At 37.6% G+C, this 24,756-nt stretch overlaps 1 long non-coding RNA gene across 1 annotated transcript; it reads right to left on the reverse strand.

The window, feature by feature from the left end:
• Positions 1-7,018: 7,018 nt before the first annotated feature.
• Positions 7,019-24,086, reverse strand: LOC121489299. The gene is made up of 3 exons (XR_005987317.1): positions 23,775-24,086; positions 23,113-23,168; positions 7,019-7,148 (listed from the first exon to the last, which is right to left on the reverse strand). It is a non-coding gene; the product is annotated as an uncharacterized LOC121489299 (long non-coding RNA).
• Between the last annotated feature and the right edge of the window lie 670 nt (positions 24,087-24,756).

Below are 24,756 nucleotides of genomic sequence, written 5' to 3' on the forward strand. Positions count from 1 at the left end.
GCTGTGATATTTTTTTCATAGATGTCCTTTAAAGGAAGCTTGCTTCTACTCCTTGTTTGTCAAGAATTTTTATCAGGAATAGATGTTGGATTTGGCCAAATACTTTTCCTGCCATCTTTTGAGGTGACTCAAAATAAGTTAATTAAAAAGACACATTGACTTTGGGATGCTAAACTAAGCTCACATTCCTGGGTAAACTGTACTCGATCGTGCTGTATTATTCTTCTTATCTGTTGTTGGATTTGATTTGCTACAATTATGTTTAGAATTTTTGCATGTATATTCATGAGGGATGTGGGTTTGCAGTTTTCTTTTCTTGCAATGTCTTTGGTTTTAGTATCAAAATCATGTGCTGGCCTCATTGAATGAATTGGCAAGAATTACCTCCTCTTCGGTTTTCTGGGAGAGTTTTTATAGAACTGGCATTATTTCTTCTTTACATATTTAGTAGAAGTTACCAGTTAAGCCATGTGGAACTGAAGTTACAAGGGGGCAGGGCGGGGAAGGTTTTTAATTACCAAATCTATTTCTTCTTTTCTTTAATAGATATAGATCGATACAGGTTATGTGTTTTTCCTTGACTAAAGGAATACCTTGTCATTCAAGGAATGTGTCTGTCTTATCTAAGTGTCTTAATTTATTGGAATAAAATGATTTATAATCCATTATTCTTTTAATATTTACAGAATCTATGATGATGCCTTCTCTTTCATTTCCGATATTCATACTTGGTGCTCATCGATTACATTCTTTTAATCCTGACTAAATGGCATTAGAGATTTATCAATTTTATTGCTATTTTCTAAGAAATGGCTTATGATTTCAGTTATTTTTTTCTATCATTTTTGGTTTTCTATTTTATTGATATCTGGTCTGATCTTTATTATTTCCTTTCTTCTGTTTACTTTGAGATTTAATCGGTCTTCTTTTTCTGTTTTTTTTAAGGTAAAACTAGAGAGCATTAATTTCAGATCTTTTCTCTTTTTTTAATTTCTATTTTTTTAATTTTTTAAAATTGAGGTACAATTGACATATAACATTATATTGGTTTCAGGTATACAATATAATGGTTCGATATTGGTATATATTGCAAAGTAATCACCACAACAATCTATCACCTTACATTTCCTCTTTTAGTATAGATGATTAGTGGTATAAATATCCCTGTAAATGGCATTGCACAAATTAAATTTCCTTTTCTTTTTCATTTGGTTCAAAAATCTTCCTAATTTCCCTTTTGATTTCTTCAGTTACTAAGAAAGTGATATCAAACTGTTGTCGCAGCGCTGGTACCTCTGTCGGTTAAGCATCCAACTCTTGGTCTCAGCTCAGATCTTGATCTCAGGGTCATGAGTTCAAGCCCTGCTTTGGGCTCCTTGCCTGGCAGGGAGCTTAAAATAAAAATAAAATAAACTTAAAAATAAAAAATAGCTTTAGAAAATATCTACTATCACTGTGGATTTTTCTGTTTCAACTTGAAGTTTTATAAGATTCCGCTTTCTATATTTGATGCTGTTATTAGGTTCATTAATGTTTAGGATGGTCAAGTGATCTCCAACTAACCCCTTTATTATTACAAAATGATCTTTTTATCCCAGCTAGTATTTTGATGTTCTGAAATCTACTTTACTTGATAGTAATATAGTAGTAGTAGAGTAGGTAGCCATTACTCCAGCTTTTCTCTATTTAGACTTACCTTGGTATGTCTTTTTCCATCCTTTTAAATTTAATCCATGTGTGTTGTTATATTTAAAGTAAGCTTTTCATAGGCAACATTTATTTGGCACTAACAATCTACCTTTTAATCAGATGTTTAGATCATTTGTACTTAATGTGATTACCGATATGGTTAGATTTATATATATCACCTTGCTATTTCTTTTCTATTTTTCCCACCTCGTCTTTCTTCTCTTTTCCTCTTTTTCTGCCTTATTGTGGATTATTTAAATTTTTTATGATTCCAATTTATCTCCTTAGCTGTATTATTAGTTGTCACTCTTTTGTTATTTTAGTGTTTGCCTTAAGGTTTATAGTATCCACTTTACCTTATCACAATCTACTTTCCATTGACATTACACTATTTCACATGGGGTGTGAGAACCTCTCAGCAGCACACTTTCATTCCTTCCTTTGGGGTCTCTGTGCAATAAGTGTCCCACATTTTACTTCTCACATATTGTAAGCTACACACTTTGTAATTGTTTTTCCTTAAGCAATTACTCTTTTAAAGGGTTTTAAAAAATACAGAAATACATTTTAAGTATTTGCTCATGTAATGACCATTTCTAGTGTTATTCCTTTGGTACATCTTTATTTCTACCCACCTGGATGCTCTTTTTAAAATTTCTTGTAAAGATACATCTGCTGATAAATTCTTTTAGCCTTTGTATATCTGAAAATAATATTATTTTGCCTTTGTTCCTGAAAATTTGTTGTCCCTAACCATAGTACTCTAGGGTGAGAGGTTTTTTTTTTTTCTGTCAGTATTTTAAATATGTTACTCCACTGTCTTCTCACTTGGATCGTTTCCAGTGAGAACTCAGTCACCTTTATCTTTGTTCTACTGTATGCAACTTAACTCCTTTCTCTGGCTTTCTCTAGTTGTTTCCTTCATGTTTCTTGTGTCTGAATTTCATGGATCTACAGATTTACAGTTCTCATCAAATTTAAAACATTTTCAGCCCTTACTTCCTCAAAAACTTTTGTCCTACATGTTCAGCTTCAGGACTCCAATTATACAGTATATGGCTGCTTGAAGTTTTTCACAGTTCAATGATACTCTCTCATTTTTTTTTTTTTTAATGATCTTTACTTGGGACGCCTGGGTTTCTCAGTGGTTAGTGTCTGCCTTCAGCTCAGGGCATGATCCCAGGGTCCTGGGATCGAGTCCCACATTGGGCTCCCCACAGGGAGCCTGCTTATCCCTCTTGCCTGTGTCTCTGCCTCTCTCTCTCTGTGTCTCTCATGAATAAATAAGTAAAACATCATTTTAAAAAATTATCTTTTCTCTTTTTCATTTTGGAGAGTTTTTGTTTCTATGTCTTGAAGCTCACTAGGCTTTTCTGTTTCAATGTTTAATCTGCCAATAATCCCATCTAGGATATTTTGTATCTTATATTATACATTGCAATTATAAACTCTAGAATTTTGATTTGGGTCTCTTTTTTTTTTGTATCTTAACTTTTTGAACGTGTGTAATACTGTTGTGCCTGTTTTAATGTCCTTATCTGCTAATTCTAATATCTGTGTCTGTTCTGTGTCAATTTAGGTGGATCTCCTTATTATGGTTCAGATTTCCCTGTGTCTTTGCATCCCTTGTAATTTTTTATATATGCCAGATCTTGTGAATTTTACCTTTTTGGGTGCTGAATATTTTTGTATGCCTACAAATACACTTGAGCTTTAGTCTGAAATGTAATTATTTGGAAATACTTTGATCCTTTCATATCTTGCTTTTAATATTTCTTAGACAGAACTAGAATAATGTTCAGTCTAGGGATATTTGTTTTCCACTACTGAGGCAAAATTTTCTGTGTAATGTATTTAGTTCCCCACAAAAACCATGAGGTTTTCTAATCTGGTAAGAACAGACACTATTCCCAGCCCACTGTGAGCACCAGTCAGTTGCTACTAATATTTTTTTAATGTTTCTTTCTCTTACTTCAAGTAGTTTTGCACATGCATTCTCTGCTCACACCTCAACTGAGGCAGACCTTCTATATATATCACTAGAGTTTTTGCCCCATGCACCTCTTCCCTCTCTGATACTCAGCCCTGTGATCACCAGTTACCTTGGGGTCTCTGGATACCCAGCTCCATGTCTGCCACTCTAGGGAGCCACAAGATCTAACTGGGTTTCCTCTCCCTGCACAACAGCCTGAAAAAACCTTCAAGGCATTAAGCTGAGGCAATTCTAGGGTTCACCTATTTGCTTCCCATTTCTCAATGTTGCTTTATATCCAGTGTTTTGCCAACCATCATTTCATATATTTTGTCCTTTTTTGTTTCATATGGAAGAGTAAATCTGGTTTCTATTACTCTGTATTGGGTAAAAGTGGAAAACCCCACCATTTCTCCTTAAATGTATTCTAATTATTTCCATTTAGATTGCATATAATATAGCCTCCCACCATTAGGTGTAATCTTTTGAATGCCTGGGATGTGGTCTTTTGCATTTCTTTTTTGTAAGGATCTTTGGGAGTTACTTTAGAAATTAACAATATGATTTACAATGTGTTTTATTCCCCTAAGGTCCTTGTTTCCTTTCTTCACCACTTAGCTGATGCCTGTCTTCCAGTGGGTTCCTCCTTTAACATTTGTTACATGCATGTCAACCAGGCTAATTGTTCACAGCTCCAGATCTTTTAAGTTGTTATTGATTTTCCTCATCACTTAAATGAGAAATGTATGTATGAAACCATTTATTTGATTAAGTGTGTAATCGTTGATGTCCTTGTCAAATGTACAAGGACATCAGGTAGATTAGGAGACAAATTTCTGAGTCATATAAAACATGACAATAAATACGTTAAATATAACTAAAACTAATATTTATTGAGAACCTGTTATTGGCCAAGTACTGAATGGCTCTCCCCACCACTCACACACATTATCATAATCTTATAAGGTGATTAATAAGGTGGATGTTTTACAAGTTAGATATCTCCCACTCCATTTTTTGCAGACAAGCACACTGAATTTAATAGAAGTTAAATAATTGCTAAAAGCCATTAGGCCAAAAAGTAATGTAAATAGTATTTAAATTCAGGTTGTCTGACCCCAAAGTCCAAATTCTCTCTTCCACCATACTGGTCCAAGAAGAAATCAACCTGTTGCTGATTGTTAAGACTTTTCTACATTTGCTCACTAGTGTGCTCAGCTATAGAAAGACACATTAAAATCACAAAAGCAACTGAAATATCAAAATCCTTTCAAGTAGACTTTTTATTAATCCCTTTATATATCCTTCTTTCAACCCAAGATCCTTTAAGCAGCAAATAAATCAATGACTACAAGTAATAAAGGCAGTGAATGAGATGAAGTTCGTTTCTACTTAGATAAAGGTTTATTTGGATTATTTAAGGTTACAGTCAGCTCCAAAATAAATGCCATATGAATTAAATACCTAAGAATAAAAATCAAATCAGTCATAAAGTATTAAAATGAAATATTACATAAATTTTGAAAATCTGGATTTGGGAATTACCTTCCTAAATGAGAAGCAAAATCCAGAAACCATAAAGGAAAATAACCGGCAGATATGATGACATAATCTTTTTTGTTCCATCTGTACTAAAATTTTTCAAAAACTCCAAAAACCCTTCTGAAGCAGCAGAACTGGGAGGAAATGTTTGTGACACTTGTAACAAAGAGTTAATATTCTTAATTGGGGGCAGCCCAGGTGGCTCAGTGGTTTAGCACCGCCTTCAGCCCAGGGCGTGATCCTGGAGTCCGGGGATCGAGTCCCACCTCGGGCTCCCTGCATGGAGCCTGCTCCTCTCTCTGCCTGTGTCTCTGCCTCTCTCCCTGTGTCTCTCATGAATAAATAAATAAATAATCTTTAAAAAAATATATTCTTAATTGGGCCATCCTCAGCTTTACTCCCTAATTATTCTTAGAATGCATTTCAAACTGAGGTGCTTGTGCTGCAGGGAACTTTGTCTCCCAGGCCACCTTCTTCTGGCTAAGTTCTTGGATCTATCCTCACCAACTTGAGGATACCTAGAGTTCCTAGTAGTATCCTGAAGAGAGTTAAGCAACTTTGGATTGATATTCTGGCTCTGTCATTTACAAACTACATGACCTCAGACAAGTCATATGACCTTTCCAAATCTCAGTTCAGTGGCCCAAAGGGGATAGCAACAGTATTTAAAGGGGATAGCTCATAGTATTTTTGTGAGAATCACTTAGTTTATCAATGGTTTATAGTAAGTGGTAGCCATTGTTCACTGTTACAGCCTCAGTGCAAAAACAAATGGCCCATACAGACACTCAATTAGAATGTGTTGAATAGATACATTATACAAATTAATAAGAAAAAGATATTCCATAGGAAAATAAGCAAATGATATGGTAGGAAATACACAGAAAAATGCAAATGTTTGCGCACACACGGGGAAAGAGGCTCTATCTTAATAGTAAAGATGCAAATTAAAACAATAATAAATTATCATTTTTTTAACCTTCCACTTTAAATGGCTGATCACAGCCAATGCAGACAACATTGTGGAGAGATCTTCCTATACTTGGTTGATGGAGTAGATATTAGTAAAATAGCCCTAGGAAAATATTGGCAATAGTCTTTAAAATGAAATGTACACAATCAGCAATCCCACTCCTCAGATCTAATCTACAGAAATAATACATGTGTTTGAAAAGATACACATTTAAGGCAGTTGCACATTGTTTGAAATGGAAAAAAAACATTACAAATAACCTAAATGTCCGTAGATTGAGAACTACCTAAAAATAGTGATGCATCCATGTAACTGACTAGATCTAAAAGAAGTTCATGGTCTATATATTTTAGGGATATATGTTTAAAGAGAAAATAAGGATCAGCATACTAATATTTGTTGAATACTTATGTGTTAAGCAGTGCAGTAAGCAACCTACTAGAATTATCTTATTTAGTTTTCAGCACATAGACAGCCTTTGTGGACTTCAGTTTCTTCAGATGTAAAATAAGGAGATAGAACCAGATAAGTTCTAGGATCCTTCCCATCCTAGCTCTAGAATGCTACTTCCACTAAAATACTATTTTGAGAGCCGTCTAGCTTTGAACAAGGCCAAGCATGAGGATGACTCTAGGAGATGAACAAATTGGTGTCCATTCAGTGGTTTCTGCCATGGAGACTCTGTGGTACATGAGTCAGCCTCCCGGAAGACCTTCACAAACTTAATCTCAAATGCTAAATGAAATGAGGCCGCTGATAATTGGTAAAGAATGACTTTCTTATATTACTTACGAACTGGCTTCTCCTGAAGCCCACCTTACAAAACACAGTGAGCTCAGGTGTCCTGGCTATGGACACCAACCACGTGCTCTCCTGAGTGCCTAACCGTAGGAGCGACTCTCTTCACTGTCTCTCTGCTTGCACAGAGACTTGCTTCTCAGTACTCCTGGGACTGGCATTCCTCATTGGCACCTGGGCAATGGAGAATGAGAGAAGTATGAGAAGCAATGGCATGCCCCTGGCAGATCTTTATTTTTGGTCAACTCACCATCTATACCAGGGAGTGAAAAAATTGAATACCCTCACATCTGTCCTGTGGGGAAGGAGCAATTGTGATCTCTGAACATGTATGAAATAATGTGAGAATGTAGGAAAGTGAGTTGTAAATGCAAGATTTTGACCAAATATTCACGTTTCTAGAAAAATTTTGTTAATATATTTTGTGGAAATTCATCGAAAAGGTTGCTTTTACAACTGCCCTAATTTTACCTTTTTCTTTCTTTCTTTCTTTCTTTCTTTCTTTCTTTCTTTCTTTCTTTCTTTCTTTCTTTCTTTCTTTCTTTCTTCACAACAGAGTTATATTCTGTCCCTGAATAAGCGTCTGATAAAAATGATGTATTTTTCAGCAGGTACAAATTCAAAGTACAAAATAAGCTGTTTTTTGCCTACTCATGAGACTCTTTATCAAGTAAAAATACTTAATTGAGTAATCATGTCCCAAACATTGCCTCTTTAGTTATGTTATCTATTGGGATTTATTTGGATACAGTTAGTAGCACTGGTGTGAAAATAGCCATTAGGGGATCCCTGGGTGGCTCAGTGGTTTAGCACCTCCCTTTGGCCCAGGATGTGATCCTGGAGTCCCAGGATTGAGTCCCGCGTCGGGCTCCTGGCATGGAGCCTGCTTCTCCCTCTGCCTGTGTCTCTGCCTCTCCCCTCTCTCTGTCCATCATGAATAAATAAATAAAATCTTAAAAAAAAAAAAGAGAGAAAGAAAGAAAGAAGAAAGAAAGAAAGAAGAAAGAAAGAAAGAAAGAAAGAAAGAAAGAAAGAAAGAAAGAAAGAAAGAAAGAAAGAAAATGGCCATTAGAGAGACTGGAAGAATTGGAATCACCTATTCCAAGAAAGGATTAAAGCCCACTTCCAGCATATGTCAGGTAACTGGAGCATTAATTTGGAAATTGATAATTGCTTGCTCCCAATATTAGCAGAGAGAAGTGTACCCTCTTATATCGACTATAGTAAACCCCTCCCAAAATGGTGTTAATTATTAAAAGCTAAAAAGAAGGAGAGGGAGGAGGATAGATCACAGGTCTGTTTTACTCTACTGGAAAATTTTAACTGTTTTATATACAGATCATTTCTACCAACCCTGACTCTCACAGCAACTATTAATATGCAGATACTATATTGATAACCAAGTGTCTACATTATGCCTAAGGCTGGCTGCTGGCTTTTGAGTTGAAGGCAGAATAAAAGCCAATAAAATCACTAATAAACTAACACTGTACCCGATAGGTTTCTTTCCAAGGGTAATAGAGTGTAACAGAAATCCAGACTGGCCATGCCTAAGGCCCACCTATTCCTCATGTAAAATATTAGCTTTGAGAACTACAGGGTGTAGATCAAATATTTGTCTAATTTATTACATCTGTGTATTCAACAAACTGACAAGTAAGAGATGTAAACACGTAGCTCTAAAATGAGACAGAGGCTGGTGGCCTCCTCTACCTCTAACAGTGGCTACAGGACATGACCTTTGGCCGCAACAAAGATTCTGTTGCTACTTTGGACTCATAGCCAATGGTCTGTTTAATAACTCACTGTCACCCAACACTAGTCTCACCAAAGAGGGTAAAATACCTTGTACACCATTTGTGTGCCCCTTGGCTCCACAGGCCAAAGGCAGGGCTCTCTTGTGTTTTCGGATTGTCCATTCCTCAAGCTTAGGAACAAATCCCAAGAACAGAAAGGAGTGGATGTAGGAACACCAATAAAAAATAAATTTATTATTTAAAAAAAAAGGAGTGGATGTAGGGCCAGAGGAAAAGCTGGATGACACACATGAACTATTTCAAGTAAAATTTGTCTTGAGAGGTGATGTGTCCTCTTATTCTTATTCCCGTGAGTGAATTCCTTCCCATGGGGCTTCTGTCCTTCACCTATTCCTAATGATGTTATTCCCATGAGGCTCCCCTGTTACTTCTGAGAAATCCAGTTATACCTGGTCTGGGCTCTTACACTGGGATCTCAGACATATAGTAAGAACCGTTTCCCATATTTGAATTATGAAAAGGAGAATAATTGAAGGAGATGCCAGCAACTACTCATTTGTTTCTGAAAGAGCTAAATTTCTTTTTTTTTAAAGGTTAATTTATTTATTTGAGGGGGAGTGGGCAGAGGGAGAAGAGAATCTCAAGCAGACTCCCTGCTGAGCAAGGAGCCTGGCACAGGGCTCCTCACGTGGCTCCATCTCACAAGCCTGAGATCACAACCTGAGCCGAAACCAAGAGTCAGACACTGCACCACCTAGGCTCCCTGTAAAGGCTCAATTTCTAATTGAAAAATTAGTGCCTCTCTTAGCCAACTTGCCTAAATAGTTCTTCCGCTGAAGAACTATTACACATGCTCTTTTTTCTTTATTTAGAAGGATCATTACTCTTTTATTTTCTCCCTTCCATTTCAAACATAGACTCTTCCAGAGGTGCTGAGAAGGTTGATCTGTTATGTTCCCCTGAGCTGTCGACTGTGGGTCCATTTTAGAATGGAAAAGAAAGATACAGCCATGCTTCTGTCAGAAAGGAGAGAAAAAAAAAACCCAACAACCTCCAATGTCTATTTCTGAACTTAAGCTTTTATTTATGTATGTTGCATCACCCAAATGATTTCAATTTGAGATAGTATTTAATGCAGAAAAATTTAAAACTATCATATTTGACATTTTAAATTATGCTGATTGGCTAACATGCTTTAAAACATCAAATAAGACAGGCATCAGTGTTTGACAAATTTTTGAGCAAAATATATTGTAAGAAACAAGTGAAAGGGAAAGTGTCAACAAATCTTTTTATAAAATTTAAAAGACAAATGTACAGAATTGCAGTAGGTATATTAACTCCATGTAGAATTTAAAGTGACTTTTTGTGGTTTATAATCCTTTTAAGATTCAATCTGGAAAATTGCTTTGGAACAATGAAAACATGAAATCAAATCATAAAGCAGACTAATGGATAAAGACTGTAACATAAATGGACATATTTTATCCTGCCTGTTCAAAATGAGAGTACATTTCTAAGCACAAAGAAGAGCCTGCATTAATTTGCCTTACAATAATCATTATTTCCTTTGTGAAATTTTAAGTTATTTTTAAACTCTAATCTGATTGTATTTTTTTTATTTTCACTATTGCTTACAGGTTCATGGCTTGTATACACACATACTCGCACATACACACCATAAAAATAATCAAAATCATATAGATATTGATTGGCATAAAGCCATGGGTGTTACAAAGCAGCTGTTTGCAAGGGCTCGATCATATGTAGGACATTTAGGGCATAGATTTTACAATGAAATTACCATCTTTGAGCTTGAATCTACCAATAATAAATGTCTGCCAGACACAGACTAGATAAAGCAAGATCAGAAACCACATCTTCTCATTGAGCTTTATTCATTCACCATTTCTGTGCAACTTTTCAGAGCACATTGAAATTCTCTGCTGTAGTCACCATGTGATTGGGTTTTAATGTATGGCAGCGTATCCCAAGGGCAGAGCAAATTATGCTACCTGAACCCTTTATCTGTAAGCAGCAATACAACAGGGTGATGTAAAATAGAAGACAGATTTATTTAGACATAAACAATGTAAAAAATATCATTCGATACAAGAAACATAAAATCCAATATCCCAATAAATCTAGCTGGCAAGCCTTACCTTATTGCTAAATGATTGCACAAAAGAACAAACTTTCTTTAATGTTTCCAGGTTGACAAATGCAATATGTCCTGTCTATAGCCCCCTAACTTTGTCAGGAGCTATAAAGTCCTTCTCTCTTGGGTGCCAAAATTTCCAAGGAGGTTCACAGGATTTCAGAGTCTATCCTGTTGCAGCTTACTGAGGCTTCGGCTTTATATTTGTCCATGATGTTTTTATGAAAACAGCCGCCACTACTGGAGTTGTATTATAGAGTTGCTTATATTTTACCTTAAAATTATTAATCAGTTATAAAAATTATCTGGTCCACTGCATCGTAAACATTAATGTGTATGTATGCATATTACCTGAGGATCTCGTTAAAAAGCAGACTCAGAATCAATTGTTTTGGATGAGGCCCAGGATTCTTTGTTTGGAACAAGTTGCCAGGTGTAGCCAACGCTGTCAGTCTATGGGCCACACTTTGTGTTGCAAACATCTATATGACCCCATTTACTGAAGAGAAACGTCTTTCCCTAAGTGGATTTAGAAACTTAAATTTCTACAGATACTTAGGGCTGCTGTGTTGGAACATTTACTCAACTCTTACAGTGTGCCAGGATAGGAGAGGACAGTAGGGATGCACAATAAGGCCACCATCCTGCCCTCACAGTGCTTAGAAGGATGGGGAGCCAGGGCAGAGGAGAGGAGGCCTTCTACAGAGCTCGAGGCTGGAGCCAGAATCTGTGCTACCTGAAGTCCAGTCCGTGGCCCTACAGAGCCTTTGAGGCTCTTGCATTCTTTACAGCTCTCTTACATCCTCTCTACCTTCTCCCCTCATTGCAGGCCTCCCATTTCTTTCAGACTCTGTAGAAAACCCCTCCATTATGGAGGCCTAATCAACAATGACTCATCATTCCCTGATAAGGAATGGGAATATTATCCTGTAGGCAATGCGACATTGTTGGAGGGTTTTAGCAGGAGAATGACACTAGAAGAACTAGAGTTTTGTCTGTATTAACTCTTATATCAGCAGCACCGAGAATACTATCTGGGAGTAAGAATTCAGTAAGCATTTATTGAGTGAGGAAGTGAAGGAGTGAATGAATGAATGCTCACTTGCATTTTGGATACACTACTTGAAGTGAGAGGAATAGACTAGGGGAGAACGACTCTTCTTTTTTTTTTTTTTTTAAGATTTTATTTATTTATTCATGAAAGAGAGAGAGAGAGACAGACACACACAGGCAGAGGGAAAAGCAGGCTCCACGTAGGGAGCCCGACATGGGACTCGATCCCGGGTCTCCAGGATCTCGCCCTGGGCTGAAGGCAGCACTAAACCACTGTGACACCCGGGCTGCCCAAGAATGACTCCTCTTTGTGAGTGAGTGAGAATGGGTTGCCTGGCTCTTCCGTGCCCCAAAACCAAGCCCTGCGGCTGACACTGTTGTCTAATCTCGGGAAATCCTTCCAAAAATCAGATAGCAGTAGCTACAAAACGCTTATGTCTGGATTTGAACCCAAGGCTCTCTGACCCCAGAACTTAAGGTTTTTTTTTTTTTTTTTTTTTTAGCCACTACTACTACAAATGCATATGACATATATGACACTTCTACAGTGCTGGGCAAAACAAGCATGTGTTAGGTGTGAATGTAAAATGGCAACAGGAAGTGTGGCAAAATGATTAAGTTGAACTCAGCCTTGGGGATCAAACAGACCTGGTTTCAAATTCTGCTTCTGTCACTTAAGAGAGAATTGGACAAATTAATTTACCTGTCAGAGTCAGATTCCTCTTCTGGAAATGGCAATAACACCCACTTCACAGGACTGTGTGGGAGAAAAAGCACTATACTGTACAAAAAGAATTTAGCAGAGTACTTAGCACATACCCACTGTTCAATAGAACGTGGAAATCATATTATTTATTGTTATTGTTGTTAATAAATGTGCTTAAATTGCTTGAAAAGATGTATAGACTAAAGAAAAGAGGAACATTATTTTCAGTGAGGATGTTGTGAATAAGCCAGAGATTTCTCAGAATAAAATGCAGGACAGTTTATTCCTGATGGCTTAATTATAGCCCTGCCTAAAATTGCTCTGTAGTCCCACAGTCTTTGTTTTCTCAGCTAAATAAAGAGGGCAATCATAATACTGACCTACTTCATAAATGTCATAAGGAATGCCAAACTCGTGTCTAAAATAGTTTGGAAAATGCAATGTAACATATACATTCTAACTAATAATTATCTTTGAGGTCCAATTCAAAACTACTCTGGTAAAGCACCCACTGAACAGTCTTTCTCTATCAGGCACTTGTCAATCCGGTACAGTGGAAATGCCCCCAAATGGTGTAAGGATACATTTTGGGGAGTTTCCATGGCAACCTATAGACCACTTTAGAATGCCTTAAGTCTGCAAGACTCAGTTCTGTTGCAGTCAAGATAATCAATCACAATATCAGACCAACTTGAAGCATAGTTCAAAACAATTTCCATTTTTATTGAGAACATCATACTTTATATAATAAATTTATTATATTTTTCCCCATAGTGTGCCTTTTACCTTATGTGCAAACACAAATAACCTGCTCCATCCATCTCATAACTATCTCACCATTTATACCTAACCATATCTCATATGTAAATATTTGTCTCTTAAACATCTCTTATCTGTGAAATATTTTCTTGAAGATACCTGCCAGACCAACATTTTAGAATACTGTCAAATTTCTCTGTGTTTGGTGCAAGACCAAATGAAAATCTGGCTTAGGATTCTATTTGCAAGAAACACTGGATGATCATTTGATGAGAACTGCATAATATTTTCTTTGAACTTGATTTTTAGTTAACCTGATTGATCATTTCCACTCAAAGTTCTAGTTATACTGAAAGAAATCTAGGACAATAAAATATTTAACATAGTAACAATACATTCTCCTAGCTTAGAGAAGGTACAATTAAGTTGTTCTGATTAATCACATGACAAATAGGAAGACTGTAAACCACAATGAGTGCCAGCAGTCTACGTGCTCAAGTAAAAAGAAATAATTACATTCAAACCACTGTTTAACTTCCAGGAAAATCTTTCCATCATTCAATAAATTATGCCTTTAGAACACATCTCAGTTGCACATCTCAGTCCACACTGGACAAATACTAAAGCCTTTGTGGGCTGCTTCAAGTACTGGCCTGTGGTTTGTGTATCAACTTTAGACTCCTTCCCGCGTCCCACTGGAAAATCCATTGGGAATAGTTGAAAGAGCTTTCTCGCTCTTCTTACCCGTCTTAGAAAAAACAAACAAAAAACAAACAAAACAAACAAACAAACAAAAACCTACCAGATTTGAGAACTGTGAGAGTTTTTGTGATATTTATATAACAAGTTGAAAAAATAGTTCCCAGAATTTTTTTAAAAATGTGTTTTATAAGGCAGTTGAGGCAAGAAAGTAGACAATATTTTGGTATCACCCAGGACCCTTTGGTTGCAGCTCTAATGATTTACGTAGAAGAGAAATAAGTGGCATAAATGAGAAAATTGAAGGAAAGCCTTTAGAAGGAAAATAAGCAGTTTCTTGGGGGTGCAACTGTGAGAATGAATCAAGTCAAGCTAATGCAAATGCTGGGATAGAACAGCTGATTGGTCAGCTTAGGTCCTAAGGCCCTTCTACCAGAACTCCAGGGCACTTTGATTGACAGTTTGCCGAAGGTGGCATGTGATGGGTATGGGGAGGAAAAAATCTAGGCACTACTAACAAAAGAAAAGGGTATTGAGAATAAGCCAAAACAGGTCCGAAGGATTGTACAACTAACCTGGGGGCTCCATGCAGTACAGAGAGCATCACATGGCGGTAACACAAGCTTTGAAAAGACAGCAAATGACACCTAGAAGAAAGGCTGAGAAAGCAGAAGCAGCCCCCGAGGTCCAGATAGGTGGCACCAAAATGTTGTGTGGTGTACAGAGTGATCCTTTCCTGCACTCCCACAAATCTTCAGAGAAACTCCAAAAATCATGATGGGGGTCTGCATTTCTTGTGGAAGGAGAGGATGCGGTTCTGTGAGAGCTTGGTGCAGAGAGCAGAACATAAACATCCAAGGAAGATTCAGCAGGGAAACCCAAAGGATCCCTGGAGAAATACAGCCGGAACTGTACCGAGACTGTAAGTCTGATAGGTGATGAGACGGGTTACAAATGCCTTGCAATGATCATGAGGAATTGCCTTTATTTGAGGAGAGGTTTGTGCTTATCTTTGTCATTGTTTCCAAGTGGGAAGAGGCCCTGAGCCATCCAAGTGGGTGCAGGTCCAGAACCAACTATCCAGGGACTTAGAGCCTGGAAACAGTGTTCACCCAGGAACAGTAAGTTTTAAGTTAACATCAAGGACACGCTTGAGAGAAACGGGGCAATATTTGACTTTAGAGACAAGGAAAGGAACAGATTCTCTTGAGTTCTGTTGGGTCGTAATGTGTAAGTTTTGAATGGATGCGATCTGTAGAAAACTATCTTTGTGAGCACAAGCTGAGGGGAACCCCTCTACCTGCCCCCTGTCCAACTATCACCATCATGCCCCATTCACCTCAATTATAAGAATGTGGAAATTGCCCTGACTGATTCTACTCTCAACAAAATTCTGTTTATTTCCATGTGTTCATATGAAATGTATGAATCCTCTTCCATTTAGTACAAGGGACACTTGAGACAATATCTGTCATGGGGATTATCTGCTCATCCAACACACATGGAATACATTGCAGAAATGGGTTCCTGAGTGAACCTATTGGCTCTCCATTTCTGAAAACTATATGTAGACAACTTTCCACTCTGATAGGTTTCAGATGCTAAGATCCAACCTTTTGGACTGAAGATACCTTCACTATTTTCTTTATTTTATTACACCTAATCATCCCGCTAAGTGTATGTTAAAGTACATCGCTTTAAAGTTAGTTAAACTAAGTTTGGGTATTTTAAAAAGGCCCTTTGTGATTCCTTGAATTAAGTGTAGGATGTCCCCAAAATACAGGAAAATTCCTGATTTAGGGGCCTTCACTTGGAAGAACCAAAAAATTACACAGGCTCTTTTTAGTTCTTTCATTCTATGAAATCTGAGTACTACCATGTAGCTTCTATTTGATTAGAGGTGCATTAGTCTCGGCATTTAGAAAACAAAGGTTGAATGTTTATATATGGAATGAAGAGAAGAGCATTCAGATTGGTCAATAGAACAAGGACAAGCTCTTTTACAATTTATCTCAAGCACTATTTTTAGTGGCCTAATGCTCTAGTTCTGTTCCGTCATGAATCACACGCCAGGTTTTCAGAGCGAAGAACCATTGAACGGTGCCTGATTATAACAAATTCTTCTCTTTGCTTAAAAAAAGTATCTTTCACTAAAAAAAAAAAAAAAAAAAAAGTATCTTTCAAAAGCATGTTAACCATATCTTCATATGAAACCTGCAGTTATATACAAAAGTTGTTTCATATTTTCAAGAACACTGAAACTTTCTAGATGCTAAACTTGCTGGGTCTGTCCTAATACTAAGACATAATCTATCTCTGTATTGGAACTGTGGTCTGTCCAGAAAGACCATACTATTCCCTAAAGAGTTTTTGAAAGCCCAAGTGACATGTTCATCAAGGCAGCAAGCCTTGGAAAAGGAAGTGTTCCACCTCTTGTTATTGCAAATCTGTACCACTTAGAGTTACCTCCACTGAGGCTGGACTGAATCTTAGTCTAACTAAGAAGTGGCCCAGGGTTGGACCAATGTATGTGCTGTCACAAATGGCCTAATAATTTGGCATGCCCTCAGGTCTATATTTCTTTATTTTTTTTTTTTAAATCCCAGAGTAATGAATTCTTTTTCTTTTTTTTTTTAAGATTTATTTATTCAGAGAGAGCGAGAGAGAGGCAGAGACACAGGCAGAGGGAGAAGCAGGCTCCATGCAGGAAGCCTGACGTGGGACTCGATCCCGGGACTCCAGGATCACACCCCGGGCTTCAGGCGGTGCTAAACCGCTGCGCCACCGGGGCTGCCCAGGTCTATATTTCTTAAATGTTATTTTAATATGTATTTGAGCGTGAAGGGGTAGGAAAGGAGGGGCTGGAGGCAGCCTTAGTCCTTACTCTATTTCTTTAGGCAATTCTATTCCAGCTCAGACTTGTATCACCCAGTAAGCAAAGGGACACCCACCCAGGTTTTTAAGTCCATTTCTCACCATCTGCTGTTACTCATGCGTACTTCTGATATAGCCTGATGTTAAAAATATAGAGCCCAATATGACACAAAGAGAAAACAGTGTTATTCTTTTCCTCACTGTCCCTTAAGTCCTTCCTGTGGGCTAGTTCTTTCCTTGCCAATAGATGAAATCCTAGTTTTTACGTTCATTTGTAGATAACGTCTTAAAAGTCCTCCAGGAACTTCTAGGCAAAGCAAGTATCAATAATGAAAATGGCCTTCCGAGGGATCCCTGGGTGGCGCAGCGGTTTGCCGCCTGCCTTTGGCCCAGGGCGCGATCCTGGAGACCCGGGATCGAATCCCACGTCAGGCTCCCGGTGCATGGAGCCTGCTTCTCCCTCTGCCTGTGTCTCTGCCTCTCTCTCTCTCTCTCTCTCTCTCTCTGTGACTATCATAAATAAAAAAAATAAAAATAAAAAAATAAAATAAAATAAAATGGCCTTCCGAGGGGCAGCCTGGGTGGCTCAGCGGTTTGGTGCCTGCCTTTGGCCCAGGGCATGACCCTGGAGACCCGGGATCGGGTCCCATGTCGGGCTCCCAGGATGGAGCCTGCTTCTCCCTCTGCCTGTGTCTCTGACTCTCTCTCTCTGTCTCTCTCAAGAACAAATAAATAAAAATCTTTAAAGATAATAAATAAAATAAATTAATTAAATTAATTAATTAATTAATTAATGTCTTTCCAATACGGTAGTCCCACTGCTGGGGTTGCATCCATCCTGCAGTCTGTGTGTTTAAGGCACAGCCCAAAGCAGCCACTTTCTAATGTAACCTTCTTTTATCGACATATCAAGGCCGACTTGGGCGACAGCTTTACTCAGCACCCTCATAGCCTTGTTCTCGTGTAGGCTCCATAGCCAAGGCTTGACCAGCCTGATTCAAGACTTGGCTCCATGCCCTGTTATTCCTCCCAGAACAAGGGGAGATAAGCAGCCTGTGAAGAGTTGCCCAATGCAGTTTCTCATCTGCCTTCCTGTCTTGTGAGAGACGGCCACAAGACCATTGCTCATCCACCTTCCTTATTTCTGTTGAGTGCAGAGCTTTCCACCCACTTCTCCCCTTCCTCCTTCTGGTACAGATGTAGCTTCTGTGAAAGTTTATAAAACTTCTTGGCTGTTATTTAGAGTTGGCTTCTCGGCAGCAGACTGGCTACTTCTCTTACCATTCCTTTGATTTGGTGTCATCTCCACCTGTGTCCCGTGGAAGAGAGACATGGGGAGCTGACATCGTGGTGCCCTTGCTTTTGCCATGTAGTAAGAGTCTACCTGAATCCACTCGGGCTCACTCTCACATTGCCAGTTGGCTCTCTGAGAATGTGGCAAGCCTACCTGGCAGTTTCCATAGTGACCCTAGGGAGTCCTACCCACCTCCTGCTGCTTGAAAGCAGCAAACCAGCCACAGTCTCTCTTCTTTATACTCTTCCATTCTCTGTTCACTACAAACCTCAGGGATGTAAATCAAAATTTTTAAGTAGTTTTCCTAAAGCTCTTCTTCCTTGAGGTAGATATAAGCATACCCCACCACTCCGACATTGCCACTCACAGGATAGCCGCCAATACTCCAACAGCTTCCTCCAAAAAACCCTTCCTTGACTAATGTCATCAGTCTGAACCGGTTTATATTTTCAGAATTGGCCTGAGCATGCAAAATTGGCCAACCTTCTTTGCATGCTGGCTTAGCACTTCATTTTGGAATGTGAGCACAACTCGACACCTATCACCTATTATGTTATTCTCAGCTTTTGAAGTGTAGGCTTTAAATGAAGATGGAAAGAGTTCTGAGCAAACTCTTTGGCTGGTTTAACATCAACCCTGTATAATGCAAATTATTTCTTCTAGTAAATTCTAAATGGAATTCTGGTTAAAAGCCACATGATGTTTACCCATTTTGTTACATTATTAGTGATGCTCCATCAGTCTTTACAGTTTGCAACTCTCGGTAATGTCCTAATTGGCCACCATTTTACCCAGCTCTGGTGCCAACCATGAAAAGGTTAAATTTCTAGAAGCCATGTTTTGTTCTAGGCCACCAATCAGGCAGATTTAAATTAGAGACTGTATAATGCCCAATGTTCACTTCTCATTTGCCTGTGAAGGCAAGGGTTAACTTCTGAGCACATTAATCTCAATCACAAAGTTGTTGAATTTATAACCCTCTTGCTTGCCTTCATTAAATAACTGCAAAGCCCAGAAATTGCACTGAGCTTTTTAAAAGCCCTGAGTGTTTTCATATACCTTATTTGTCTCTAGCTAAATGCAGCTGCAACCACGTCTCTGTAGTATGGTTGGCCCTGGGAAAAAATTGTGAAATAACTGCTTTGATTATCAGCACCTCTCGTACCCCCTTTTATGCCATCTCCCCCTGGGAAGCACCTAATGCTTGTATAGTTTCATGAGGACATACCCTCTGAGGGCTGGGCCCTGGCTCACAACCACGCTCACTCTCTTCCCTAGTAAAACTCACCAATTATGTCCCTTATTTATCCTGACAAGTATCTTCCCTGAACTTATATGATGAAGATTTTTGGCTTTCTTTGCCTTTGCTTAGTTTCCTCTTTTCTCTTACCCGACTGGGAACTTTTTGCTTCTCCATGTTGATTCTTCTAGATTTTTATAATACAGGAAAAGACAAAGAGGAGTGGGACAGGAGATAAAAAATTAATATATCTATCCTAAGATAGTAATACCTCATAATAATAGTGTGCTATTCACTCCTGGTGTATTCAAAGAAATCAGACACTGATGGTAGAAATTTCAGATATTGCAGCAAAGTGGAAGATGTGCATCCTGAATCCAGGAGCCTTCATATTAAACCAAGGGAAGTATATTTGTACCAAACTTACTCTTCTGCTTAAAAATCTGGTTTTGCTGAAAAGCTCTTTCAGAAGACCTTTCTGTAAACCTTTTAACTTATTTGGCAAAGCATGTACTTGTGTATAGTACTACTCTTAAAATTAAAATAGGTGCTGAGCACCTGTGAGTTAGCAGGTACTGTACGAGGTATTTAGCACACGTTTGCTATGCAGACTGAGAGTTGTTTCTCGGTGTATTCTCTCCTTCAGTAGTAATGGATTTTCAGACAAGCACATGGTTTTTCCCCTTGAGACTATTTCTCAGGTAGATAGATAGCCATGCAACTAAGTGCTTTTCAAAAGAATGGGGGCAGAAGGACGTGTGCGACTTCTGCATCACTTTTTTTTTTCTTTGAAGATTTTATTTATTTATTTGGGAGAGAACAGAGAGAGCAGAGAGGGAACACAGAGGGAGAAGCAAACCCCCCTCCCCCCCACTGAGCTGGGAACCTAAATGTGGGGCTCGATCCCAGGAACCCTGGGATCATGACTAGAGCCGAAGGCAGACACTTAACCGACTGAGTCACTCAGGTGTCCCAACTTCTACATCGCTTGAATAAAAATTTCTTATCCTCAATTACCTCTCTCTTGCCCTTTTTATACTCAATGGAATGCAGATATGTCCATAAACTAGCTTGGCCATGAATATTCAACAAGAACCCTGCTAATGGAAATGTGACACAATGAAAATTACCTGGGGTCCTGACTGGTTATTCTGGATCAAGTAGACTTTTAACAGAGATAGAAAAAAACTATCTTGTTTGAACTGCTGTAATTTTTGGTTTCCTTCTTACAGAATTTTAGCCTCTATTAATAGTAATATATAAATCTGCTTCCAAGTCACAGAGGTCTGTTATTATCCTTATTTTAAAATAAGGAAATATCTGTATTATTAACTTTATTTTATAATAAGGAAATTAAAACTAAGAGATTAAATAAAACTATATTTAAACCTAAGTATAGAAGTATAAGATAATACAGTAAAGTAGTGGCTGAAGTAGGACTTAAGTTTACATTTGGCTTTAAAGTCAGATACTGTCCCACTCTGCTTTATTCTTTATAATTCCTAAATTAACTTGTATATATGTCATGACCCAATGTATTTTTTAAAAAAGAAATCAATAGCAAGTTTTGAAGTATCCTATGTTTTTTATACAATAAGTCTGCAAAACACACATTAATATATGAAATAACTTATACAAAATGTACTTCAATATTTTCTGTAACATATATAACATATGGTTAAAAAAAATCCATTTAGCTCAGTCTTAGAGTAATGTTGCTGTGAGACAATGAATCTCAAACTTTTTCAAGGCCCCTTTATACTAAAAACTTACTGAGGGATCACAGCAATCTTTCGTTTTTATGAGTTATATCTACTCTTACTTATTTTGTTCAAAAATAAAACAAAGACATTTTTAAGGGGTGGGAGCTAGGCAATATGGGTGATGGGGAAGGGGAGATGTAGCCTTCCAGTTATGGAATGAATAAGTCACAGGAATAAAAGACACAGCATAGGGAATATAGTCAGTGATAGCGAAACCACATTGCATGGTGACAGATGCAGCTACACTCGCAGTGAGCATAACATAATGGAAAGAGCAGCTGTATCACTGTGGTTTACACCTGAAAATAATGTAATATTGTGTGTCACCTACACTCAGATTTATTTAATTATTAAAAAATAATTTTTTTATCATTATGAATCTCCTCTTAACTTATAAAATACCCCTGAGAAAGATAACCTATCACCTCACAGCTCAGTATTGATTATCAAGTAATAGGGAGAGGAGAAGAGAGCACCCCTATACCATTTAAGACAAATGTCAACCACTCATGGTTGTCCTTGCCTTCCTTTTTGAGATAAGTGTCTATCATAATAATATAAATAACTGTCAAAAATTATTATGAGTTTATTTAAAATAACAGTGATAAACTCACTGCATGTTACTATAAGTACACATTTTAACTAAAAATAGTTATATTAAAATACATTTAAAATTAGCAGGTGTAATGACATTGTTTTACATTTTGCGAATTTCTTTAATGTTTGGTTTAATAAGACATCTGGATTCTGCATTCACTGTTGAACTGTGTTGCTTTGGTGAAAATATACAAAGAAAATCCAGCCTTACACAGACACATGGTTGAAAAAGAAAGAAATATTTAAATAGCCTTTTCAGATGATTATGGATATTTTTCTTTGATACCACACCAAAACTCAACAAGTGGTAGGTACTTAAGGCGAGTTGCAAGGTGGCATCAGAAATTCTTATCAATAGTCTGTTAGTGCTCTAAAATGTTAAAATCCATTGGTCTGTCTTGCATTTCAAAGGAATCTTTACCCTGTGCATGACTTTATAACATCATCTCTTGTTCATGTGGAAAATATTGGTTCAGTGAGTCACAGAGATCTTTCAAATGTTGACACGTCCCATTATCAAATGCAAAAGCATCACATACATAAAAACACCAACAATCTCATTAGAAAAATCTTTGAACATTGGGTAGCTGTCAAGCTTATAGTGGAAGTACAAGTTTTCCAAAATGTTAATTTTTATTTGAAACCTTGGATTTCATCATTGGCAACATACAGTATAAATTATTTTCCTTGAAGAGACAGGCTCATCTTATTCATTTTAGAGATCAGATCATTATTCAAATTGAAGTCTGAATAAAGATATTTTGTCTGTTAGTCATTCTTTCAAGTAAAAGTAGTGCTCTGTGAAAAACACTGGCTAGATTGCTCACAACTCAATGATAGAAGCGCCTTATCTCAAGATAGCATCATACTTTCATATGCAGCAGAAGCACTTTACGTATGTACTTTTTTAATTATTATTTTTTATGTGTACCTTTTCTATTGTCCCAGAGAATATTAAAAGGACATATACTCAAGAATTAAGACTTAATAATAATTTTCACTACTTCATCAAGGACATTATTAAATGAAAACGGCATTTTAATTTTATTTTTGTGATGCAAGGGCACGGTTGTGAAGAACAGCAGACCTAGACCAGCACAAGTAGCTTGGTCCCACTGCTTTGATTCTTGCTAAGTTGTCTGAAGTTTTACCCACTATTGCTTTTGCACATCAGTCGAAATCTCATCAAGGTGAAAAAGTCAAGCAATGTCTTTCTATTATTACAAAAATAAACTTACCTCATAGAACACCCTGGAAGACTCTCAGGGGCCCTCAGGGATCTGTGGAATCTCTGCTGTAAACAAACATACAAACAAAATGCAGCAACCAAAGGAATTTCCAAATGACTGGAAGTCCCTGTTTGTGTTTCTTAAGCACCATGAAATACTCATATAATTCACAGCAATGCTTCTAAGAGTCATTTTCCCCTCCCATCCAAAGCTCTCATACTGTAGCTACTCTTAGGCTTTTCTCTCCAACCTTCTTAAACACTCCCTCCTTAATCACTGTCTAAGGTCTTTTACCTACTTCACCTCATCTTTCTTTTCCCCCCACTACTTAGTCTCGTCTTAAAGGCTCAAAATAACTGGTTCCAAAATGTGAGGGAAAAATAGAAACGTCGTGGGAAAACCATAATATTCTGGTTATTGGAAAGACAGTAGGAAAAGAAAAGAAAAACCCTGAATGTTTCTATGTTACTTGTTGTCACATTTTAAATATTTTTGAGGAGAAGATGATGGTTAAATCCTGTACCATACTGATGATTGTATTCAGTGTGATTCCACATTCCCAAACTCTTCCCTGTAAAGTAGGGTCTGGAAGCCTGGAAAATGCATTGCTTCGGGTCCCTCACTACGTCGTTTAAATTTTACCAGTATAAAAAAAAAAAAAAAAATTTTACCAGTAAAAGTACATCTTGCACAAAATTTGGTAGGCAGAAGAGAGGGCAGCCATTATTCTTCCCCAGCAGTGCCTGGCTTGACAGCAGACGTGAAGCTTGCATGATGCTTCTGGGTGAGCTCTTGCGAATTACCTATCTCGGTACTGTAAGCAGATATAATCACCAATTACTGACTCCGATTCCTAGGTTTCCAAATTTCCTCAAAGCCAGCAGTATGTTTCCATGAACCTTAGTTGCCCTAGTCTTCCCAATGGCTTTGTAGGTCTGTAATTCCCTGTGTATGCAATCATCCTTTCCTCTGTAAACTAGAGAGGTAAGTGCTTTCCTGGCAAAATCTTGACTGATAACAGTGTTTGGTTCCAGAAGTGGTTCCAGGATACAGAAACTCAAAGACAGGAATCTGGAATCAGTTATCTGACTTCCTTAGATTGGAAAGCAGTAAAGACTTCATTGACAAGCAAAAACAGGATACTAGTAGTCCATAGAGAGCAATAACAAAATAATTATCTATAGTTTTCGGGAATGAAGTGCTTACTATAGAAAAGCTTTTGAGAGACTACTAGTTATTATAATAGGATTTTAATAGAAAAAAAAGATTGTAAGGACTATGGTATGGGCTGGTTGCTTCTAAATAAAAGGTTAAAATTTCAAATTTTTAGCTCAAGGCATAGTCAGATAACCAGAGAGCTTCTAAGATTACCCTAAAAATATCTCTTATAGCCATATGGCTAATGTATATGTGTGGGGTTTTTTTTTCCTGTAGGTTGCATAATTATAACCCAAATGAAATTCACAATCTTTCCAGGTCTCTTAAGTAAAAGTGAGGACATTGATTAGGAAAGAGCAAAAATTGGAATGAGGACATTTGGATGGGTTCCAGTGACTCTGAGGATTATGAACTTCTAAATCCTACTGAGCTGCCTCTCTTCTCTGTTTGAGGATATTAGCTTTCCCTAACTTAAAGATCCTAATACAATTACTT

The sequence above is a fragment of the Vulpes lagopus genome, chromosome 4, assembly GCF_018345385.1.
Source record: "Vulpes lagopus strain Blue_001 chromosome 4, ASM1834538v1, whole genome shotgun sequence".
In the NCBI taxonomy this organism is placed as follows: Eukaryota; Metazoa; Chordata; class Mammalia; order Carnivora; family Canidae; genus Vulpes; species Vulpes lagopus.